Source organism: Ctenopharyngodon idella, chromosome 24, assembly GCF_019924925.1.
Source record: "Ctenopharyngodon idella isolate HZGC_01 chromosome 24, HZGC01, whole genome shotgun sequence".
NCBI lineage: Eukaryota > Metazoa > Chordata > Actinopteri > Cypriniformes > Xenocyprididae > Ctenopharyngodon > Ctenopharyngodon idella.
The window spans coordinates 3,202,602-3,212,861 of record NC_067243.1 but is presented as its reverse complement, the minus strand read 5'-3'; the positions used below and the strand labels follow the sequence as shown (position 1 = coordinate 3,212,861).

At 36.2% G+C, this 10,260-nt stretch overlaps 1 long non-coding RNA gene across 1 annotated transcript; it reads left to right on the top strand.

The window, feature by feature from the left end:
* The first annotated feature begins 7,270 nt into the window (after positions 1 to 7,270).
* Positions 7,271 to 9,403, top strand: LOC127507827 (uncharacterized). Its single transcript, XR_007928458.1, has 3 exons — positions 7,271 to 7,406; positions 7,701 to 8,164; positions 9,154 to 9,403. It is a non-coding gene; the product is annotated as an uncharacterized LOC127507827 (long non-coding RNA).
* Positions 9,404 to 10,260: the final 857 nt, after the last annotated feature.

The following is a 10,260-nucleotide window of genomic DNA, read 5'->3' as shown; positions in this document are numbered from 1 at the left end:
TATAGATATACCTCAAATTACGCCCCCTTTTCGATACCGCCCCATCATCAGCAAATAATGACAAACCAAAATTCCAATTTAATAAATTATCATTTATCATCACATTAAATAACACTGGGCTGATTACACTACCCTGGGGGCAGCACAAACTACACAGCCTACATCACCTTTAAACGGTCAAAGAAAGAAAACTCTCAGATCTAAACAAATAAACACTAAGACAAGTGTCAGTATAAATGTATGCCAGAAGAAGTATATTTTTTAATTAAGAATTAAAAATAAGTATAACATAATAATTAGGCCTATTAGTAGCCTATTACAAATAATAATTAATTAAACCCAATATAAATAATAATAAAAAAAAAGTATTCTTTTTAAAAAATACATTGAAATAATGCAAATTGGTGGCATTACCAAATGAAGACCATCGATTCCAAACTCGAATAGTTACAGTAGCTCTGCTTACAATCTGTCTTTAACATTTTAGCCTATATGTTTTCATAAAAATAAATTTCCTTATCCACAAGTTTCCTACGCCCCACGAGGCCCTGCGTCAAAAGTGGGCGTGTCTTCAGGTTCGAAGTAAACAAGCTCGATGTTACACTCATTCATTCAACAGTTGACAGTCATTCAAGATTTAGTGATTCCAGCATCAATATTTGAACGATGTTTTACAATAAAAAATGTTACAGTAACAGTAATTTTTTAATTTGTGTCAGGAGTGCACATCAATCATGCTGATAGCTGATATTTATATTCACATAAAAAGAGAACACATACCTATTCAGTTTCACCTGCTTTCATTTATTTACAATCACAAACAATAATGCCCAAAACAACTCCATTAAGGCTTTTAAGTACAAAGGCTTACACATTTAGAAATATATTGATAAATTATCCTATGTTTATGTCACTTTTCTGAGCATTTCTATTAATTTTCCTCTAAATTATGTGATGATTGCAATTCGAGGAGGTTTGAGCGATCTCTCCTGTCTCATTATAGTGTTACCCTTTCAGCCAGAGCAACAGAGGGAGCTCATGAGAGGAGAACAGGAGTTATGAGTTATACGAGTTAACCGGAGTGTGTTACAGATATGTGGATGCATTAGTCCGGTATCAACAAAGGCACAGGGAAGATTTAGTCTAGTTAGTTTTGTATCTCTGTTACACAATTTTCCTGGTTAAATAAACATTATATATAATAAGAGACCAAATACAATTCTAATTTGTATTTTATTTATTTTTAAAATATATTTATTAATATATTTTTACACTATGTAATGTTCTATTTATTAAAACCAAGTATAAATTTCATCAAGTTAGTGTTTTTACTCATTTTTACATTTATTCCCAAATAATAGGCTAACTAAAGGCAGTAACAATTTAAACAATATAAATATTATTTGTGAACTAATGTTCATCTTTTCTTTTTAATAGTCTATTTATTTTCAACAGTCATCAAGCTTGTACACACTGGTCACAGACACGAAGATGTACTTTTAATTTCCCCAAGCTGATTGCTCACAAAAAACCCCGCAGTCATCATGTTTTCTGCCATTTCAAGTTTGATTTGTGACATAAAGCAGTAAGGGGGTGAGTTGTTTACTTACTTTTAGTCTTCCCATTAATGCCATCGTTGTCTTCATTCAGGCCGATTCGACGAGAACATGCACGAAAACAAAAGGAGGGATTTATCGCATGAACCAATCATATCCAATCATAACCGATCATATCCAATCATAGCGTGATGGAGACACTGCCTCCTCTCACATGACTTTCCCCCGTTCATTCTCAATTACCCCCCACTAAACCTACCGCACGCTTTAGGGGTTCTGCTTTAACTCTATGAAGCTCAAGGGAGGCACAAGAGACGCTGACTCCCTGCTCTAATTTCATCTGCGCGTGTCGCTGTTGGACAGTGTTTCTTTTAAAAGAAACCCCTGGTGTTAAGACTTGTATGGCTTAATATAATGTAAATGATGTCTCTTACTGAAATATGTAGTAGAAAACCCATGAAAGATTTACGTTATTTACAATGGGCGGCGCTATTTTGTTTAGGTGCACAGTGAGTTCTACGTCGATGACGTCCAATGGTTGCACTCACTGAGCTTCTGAGACTGTCTTATTGCTATTTTTACCGCAACACAACTCGGAATATAATATACCATGCTACATTGTGCAGCTTTTGGTTGTAATTTTCAGTCGATGAGCCACAAGAGAAGCGATGTAAGTCTTTACTGCTTTACTAGCGATAAGAGAAAAGAATGGGAAGTTGTGAAGAATGTGGACGAATAAAACTTCCTAAAGATCCGTGTTTTTGTTCTCTTCACTTTAGCCCTGGTGCCTTTGAGGCTTTTAGTAGACCACAGCTACTGAAAGAGCTTACAGTTCCCAATGGATATAAGTGTATGCTTTAACCAAATGCCGCTCCTGTCGTGGAGACTGATGAAGATGAGCCTATAACACATCTCGACTGAGACAGACTTCCTCAAAGTTCGTGTGCGCTGTGATGCACAAGATATCTGTGATCGCATAAACAGTAGCATCTTCTCAGCGTGTTTAACTGTGTGTATGCATTCAGGTGATCAGACGAAGAATCAGCTATACAGAATATTTCAAGTGAAGAGAACAAAGACACAGTTAGGAAGTTTTATTCGTCCACATTCTTCACACTTCCCATTCTTTTCTCCTCTTATCGCTAGTAAAGCAGTAAAGACTTACATCACTTCTCTTGTGGCTCATCGACTGAAAATTACAACCAAAAGCTGCACAATGTGGCATTGTATATTATATTCCGAGTTGTGTTGTGGTAAAAATAGCAATAGGACAGTGTCAGTAGCTCAGTGAGTGCAACCATTTGACGTCATCGACATAGAACGCACTGTACAGCTAAACAAAATGGCGCCGCCCATTGTCCAAATCGGTCCAAATATGTCATGGATTTTTTAAATAACATAAATCTTTCATGGGTTTTCTACTACATATTTCAGTAAGACACATCATTTACATTATATTAAGCCATGCAAGTCTTAACACCAGGGGTTTCCCCCCCTGTAGTCAATAATTTTATCCCTTAAAACTAGGGCTGTGAATCTTTGGGTATACAGCGAATTGATTTGATTCACGATTCATAGGTGTTCGATTCGATTCAAGAATGATTTGTGCAAATTCAGAGCGATTCGATTCGAGACGATTCACATTAAAATTTGATGCGATTCGATTAATTCGATTTGATGTCAATGGTATGAATGACCCATTTCCGTAAAATTCTAGTATTTTATCTTACATAAAATAACGGTGACATTTCCACACAATAAAAGCGTTTTATTTCAACAGTAGTGACCACGCAACTTGGCAGCTTTATCAATGGCTTGAGCAGTGTGACTCAGGACTATTGCTATTATAATAGAGAGCTGTCATCTGCTTATGTGAATAGCAGTGGCCATCCTGAGGACAGCTCAAATGTGGGCTGCTCAAAAATGTGTTGATGAGAGCTACGGACAGAGCGCGAGCGCAATCCAGTGAAAGTCGGTAAAGAGTGCAGCGCGTGTCTGTGAAGGAGAGCTGTGAGGGCGGGAACTACAGCGCACAACGTCTCCGTCAATTAGCGCATGTAGTAATTTAATGTTTCTGTATTTTAAAGCACTGAATCGCGATTAATCTGATTCTTAATTAACGATTCACGATTCAAAAAACATGGTTCAAGATCGATGCATATGCATCGTCAGGATTTGTAATCGATGCATCGAGAAAACGAGTGAATCGTTACACCCCTACTTAAAACTCATCTTTGATCAACAAAATTACATATTTAAACGTTTTTTTTCCTGTGGGGGAAAAAAAAAAAAAAAAAAAAAAAAAAAAATATATATATATATATATATATATATATATATATATATAATATTAATGCCTTAAAATAGCTCGATTGTAACTCTACATCCTTGCCTCATTTAATATACACGGATCTATGAATATGATAAATAGCCCTGCCTCCACTCACTCACACAAGCTCAGACGAGGTCAACTTATTGAGGTAAACGCTGCACAGTGACATTGCTTTTTACGTCAGACACATAATGGTAATTAATATGATTCGCGTTTTGCTTGAATATGTTATCAAACAGCTAATAATGTGTTGTTAATGTTACACAAACCATGTTTACATTCACGAGTCAGACAGTTGCTTTCTAACAATCAGCATCCATTAAACGACTCAGAACGTCAGTGGAGAAAGGCATATAGTTCATCATAACATCGTAATATGCATCATACATACTGTACACCCGCCATATTGCTAAATCTAAACCTTCCTTTGAGACTCCGTTGTGCGGTCCGTTAATAATATAATATGCTAAAGCCCGCCGGCACGTTGATGCGTTTGGTTACAAGGTAGTTTGTGGCGTCAGAAACACCAGCGATTTCAAACTGCGGGTTTGAGACTGTCTTTGTTTTACTGCAGTTTTAAGGAGAAAATACTCAATGATGTTGACATATGAATTTGCACATGGTTTGTCTTAAAGCATGTTACAAACACCAGATAGACATATAAACAACATTAAGAACTTGATTTTCACCACAGGGGGACTTGAATGAGTCACTTTTACACTTTTTAATGTCAAATTGTAATATTTGCCTTGTTTTATTTTTGTAATATCAATTATTTTCTCATCCAATTTTTTTGAGGAGGCACTGCCTCCCTTGCCTCCTTGGAGGAAACGCCCCATATATATATATATATATATATATATATATATATATATATATATACACACATGGGGCGTTTCCTCCAAGGAGGCAAGGGAGGCAGTTTGACATTAAAAAGTGTAAAAGTGACTCATTCAAGTTCCCCTGTTGTGAAAATCAAGTTCTTAATGTTGTTTATATGTCTATCTGGTGTTTGTAACATGCTTTAAGACAAACCATGAGCAAATTCATATGTCAACATCATTTTACAAGTAAAACACACTCACAAAAACAAACAGACAGATCCAATAAGAACTGTACAAGCTCTTTTGTTCTCATAAAAGACAACGTTTTAAGTCATGTATGTGATCAGATGTCAACACTATGGCACATGGATGCACACACTTCCTGAAACGTTTGTCAGACATAAATTGTCTTACCTTAAAATCGGTTTGATATCGTTTCAAACAAAACAGTCCCTGAAGACGAAAAAGATACTGACTGGTTCTCTAGGCGCTCCTTATATACTTCCGGGTCACGCTATGATGACGTCATAGGCTGTCGCCGGCCAATAGGATTGTCGTGAGTTGATATTATTTTCAGACACCGGTTCACGCGGAGGCGTTACGCAGAGTTGAGTTCCATTTCGAAAGGGAACTTCCAGTGTAGACCAAAGCAAGACATTTAATTTCAGCAAAGTTTAATGTTTGCACAGTTTACAGTTAATTCTTGTGCAGACCTCTTAATAATAAAAACAAAATAATAGTTTGAGATTGAAGAACGAACCAAACAAATGCAACTTAAGCCTTAAAACTCTGAGGTCCTATAGAGGACAAAAATGTCAGTGTCAAAAAAACTGTCATAGAAGTTTTAAGTTTTGGAGTAAGACTTAAGTTTGGTCTTATTTTAAAGAAATGGCAGATTATTGCTGAAGTAGAAAAGTTTTTTAAAAAAGTGAAACAAACAAAAAAGTTATAGAGGTATGTTGCTGCTGTTTATCCACCTTATTTATAGCGTAAGAGCAGCACAGGCATTTTAAGTTGAATGTGTGGTTTGTCATTCACTTCCAGTTATTTTTAGCTGTACAAAACTGCTCGTTATTCAGCTTGATATTGCAAAATTTCTTACCATATTATTTTAATGTATTGTAGTAATTATAAGAACAGTGGTTTGTAGCACAAATAGTCCTACCGTTTACTGCACTTTGTTATATTTTAGTTATTTACTGGAGCCTAAAGAATCTGAAGTCTCACACTTTCACAGAAAATATCTTACTTCTGCTTTACAGAATAATGTAGATACTGAGGTGTGTGTAGCTCTGACTGTGTGTTGAAGGCATGTTGTCTAATTTAAAGTTGTCATGTTGATCTTTTCAGGACTACTTTCAGAGCGTATTTATGGTCTCGTGTGTCATATTTTGTTTGGAAGCCAATTTGGATATTTCTGTCTGTGAAAAAGTTGTTTAGGATGTTGTAGAAACATTTGCCTAGACTGATGTAGTTATCGAGGTCTAATTTTTCTCCACTTATATGAATTAGGGTGATGAGGCTCTTTCAGATGTTGGGAAATGAAAAGTTTGAGAATAACCAGATTAAAAATAGTGGTATGTGTAGTTAATCATCTCATTTATATTATTACATTCAAACACAGAAACATGAGCAGTATTTCTGACTCATTGATGATCAAATGCTTGTGTAGATCCTCATTTCAGGTCACTTTGAGAAAAAAGTGTCGTTTGTGAAGTGAAGTTTGTTAATTCTGCAGAAAATACAACTGTTTAAGGTAGTGGTCTTTTATGATGAACCCCTTCCATCATTGATCAGTGTTGTGTGTGATTGTGTTGAATGAGCAGCTGCAGTATCTCTCAGCTGTATCAGTGCATCACTGTGACGTCTGACTGACCGAGGTTTTTGTACCACTCTTTATCACTGTGTGAACACACCTTTACTGTTGATATAGTGTTCACTCTGACAGTAATAATCTCCTGTATCTTCAGTCTGGACTCCACTGATGGTCAGAGTGAAATCACTGCCAGATCCACTGCCACTGAATCTAGATGGAGTTCCAGTATAACGGCTTGTTGCATCATATATGAGGAGTTTAGGAGCTTCTCCAGGTTTCTGTAAGTACCAGGCTAAATATGTATCACCATTCACTCTACTGCTGGTTTTACAGTTTATTCTGACTTCTTGTCCTGGTTGAGCCTGAATTATTGATGGACTCTGAGTTACAGTGATCTGTCCTCTACACTCTGAGAGAAAACAGACACAAAAATGAAATATATATTTGAAATTTTTAAAGAATTAATAATTATTGTAAAAACTGTCTCACACAAACCTTGAGCAAACAGTGTGAGAGTCCAGATGAAGAAGGTGATTTTGTTCATTGTTGTTCTTTTGTCTTGTGTGATGATGAAGATTGTGTTCTGTTCTGCTCTCAGTCATGAAGTGTTAAACTCACAGCACTATAAACACTCTCAGAGCACTGAAGCATGTGTGACAATGCAAAGAAGTGGGCAGGATTTACAACAGACAAACTCATATACACTAGAGTTACAGAATGATGACTAATGATATTTTTAGTTAGTTCAGTAGTTTTATTTTTATTCTCACTACTGAGACACGGAGGATGAGCAGATGAACGTCCATCTCTGTGTCCATATTCAGTCATGTGACCATCATCACTGCTACACTTCCACTAGATGAACCTCCATCACTAAAGTAAGATCATGAATCATGAGTCTGTTCAGAAAGTATCAGGACTGATTGTGAATCTCTAATCAGAGTTCATGGTGTCACTCCATCTATCATGAAGCCTCATGTGTGTCTGAAATCATCAAATGGAGAAGAAACAGGCTGATAAAGATGGAGACATATTAGAGCTTGTTCACGTTTCATGATCTTGTGTGGAGATTCATAATGAGTCCAGATACTTTTATAACAGACCTGAATATGAAAACATGCTTGACTGTGTAGAACATGCAAAATGATTATTTGTCCACATTTTCACTGAAGATTGAAGTCTGAAGCTGCAGGTTTTTCTGTGAATCATGATGATGGAGCTTCATATGAAGAACAGAAGATCATTATGAGAAACTCCACAACATCATCCATGATAAAAGAGGTCAAAGGTCATCAAATATATTTCTTTACACAGTGTTATACCAGCACACAACAAGAGAATGAATGAGAAATACAGGATAGAAACTGAATGATATCTGTTGTAGATGAATAAACTCTTCAACTGCTTGTGAAAAGAATTACACTGTTTTTCAAGCAATAACAACATATTTTGTCTATAATCTAAATAAGTGTTGAGATGATCTGAGTTTCTTCTAATATCAGTGTGTTGAAGTGTTGTTTCTCTCTCTCTGCTGGAGTTTGTGTTCACTCGAGTGGAATAGAGGTTTTTGTACGACCGTTTCATTAGATTGTATCACTGTGGTGGACTTTCGGTGGAGGAACTAAACTGGTGCTCGGTAAGTCGGTCTGTTTAATTTCTAATATATATATATATATATATATATATATTTCTTGTTAGATCTGAAACTGTTTGTTTCTCATTTTTTAAAGCATTATACTTTCTAAAGTTGTAACAATGAATAGATTGTATTATAATGAGGTATAATGTGGTTATGTATTATGATGTGTATTAAAATACATAATACATCAAAAATACTTAACATTAACTTAAAGTGCTGATGTATAAAGCATTATAAACATATTCGTAATGAACATTATAATGCATTTTATATTTTCATAAATAATTATAACCAAAGTTAAAATGCATTGTAATATTTGCAGATTCTGAAATGCTTTCGTTTTAAGGCATTATACTTTCTAAAGTTGTGTTCAATGAATAGATAAGATTAATAATGTGTTATAAATATGGTTACAATTATTCTTGAGATCATACAATGCATTATAAGGTGCATTAAAAAAAATGTGTTATATATATAAGAGGTTAAAGTGTTACAAATTGTTTTATGATTATATAATCTACACATTAAGAAAAAAAAAATTCATATAGTTATTGTAAATGTATTTCATTGTCAATATTATGTTTAAGAAGAGATTTAACATCAGAATATAAATGTTATGTTAATGTTATGTTAAGTCAATGATACTGATTCTCTTTTGTTCAAGTTGTGCTCATAATTCAGTGCTTTATAAAAAAAGCACAATTTATATAAAATATGTTTACATATAGAAATGTTTAATTTATTGTTTTGTAACTGTTAACAGTGATATAATTTTAATTTGGCTTTAGTCACAAAACTGCAGTTTGAAATTAAGTTACATGTATATAGTGATTGTGTAGTTTGTATATTGTATATTATATCAGCTCTAGTGATGTTGAATGACATGAAGGATCAGATTGTCGTGATTTTTGCTGCTGTTGAAATGCTGTGAGTGAAACAGTGTGTTTTCTTTGTGTTTGTGAATGTGTTGTGTTTGTCTCCTGCAGCTGGTCCCACAGTGAAGCCCTCAGTGTCTCTGCTGCCGCCCTCTTCTCTGCAGATCTCTGGAGACTCAGCCGCACTGCTCTGCCTGCTCAGCTCTTACTCTCCACAGGGGGCGCTGGTGAGCTGGACACTGGACGGGTCAGAGGTCACCGAGGGGGTCGTGACCAGCGCAGAGAGCCAGCGGGACGGCCGCTACAGCCGCAGTAGCGTCTTGACCCTCAGCAAAGCACGCTGGGAAAAGGGAGAGGTGTACGTCTGCAGAGTAACACATGATGGAGCTCCTCATGAGGTCTCGTTCCACAAGAGCTCTGAGTGCTGATGTTTCTCTCCTGAAGATGAGCCGTATCTGAGTGTCCTGTGTCAGGCAGGATTCACATGAGTCTAGTGCTGCAGCTGTAGTGATTTACAACTCAATACTGAAAGAGAGCTGGCGTGTCAAAGCACTGTGTGATCTTTCAATCTGCTGTAACATTCAATAAAGCTTCTCAACAAGTTCACTTTGTGTCTGACAACATCATTCAACTAACAGATGAAGATGCAGGTGCTTTTCACAAGCTTGATGTAGCAGTAAATGTCAAATAAAGCTCTTGGGGTTTGAACATGGTCTCTGGAGACAGAGCTGCTCTATTCTGAGAGGATCAGAATCACTCCACCCTGACAATGCAAATGGGCTTTTCAGTCTCACTGTTTGATTGGTCACATGATCTGGACTGGAACACACCAGTTTCACTTCTGCTGAAAATGTGGTGATGAAAATATATATGAAAATGTCATGAAAATCAAATGGAAAGCATCACGTCCAGACAGCAGAAGTGACTGAATTCAGTCTGTTCAGTTTGATTGACAGGGATCATATATTACACCTAAAACATGATGATCATATTAAACACTGACTCATTCTCTTCATAAACACAAGATTGATGTTGATTTAGATGATCTAGTGTTATTAGTGTTTGTCTGTGATCAGTGTTGTGTGTGATTGTGTTGTATGAGCAGCTGCAGTATCTCTCAGCTGTATCAGTGCATCACTGTGACGTCTGACTGACCAAGGTTTTTGTACCACTCTTTATCACTGTGTGAACACTGGATCACTGTGGTAACTCTGACAG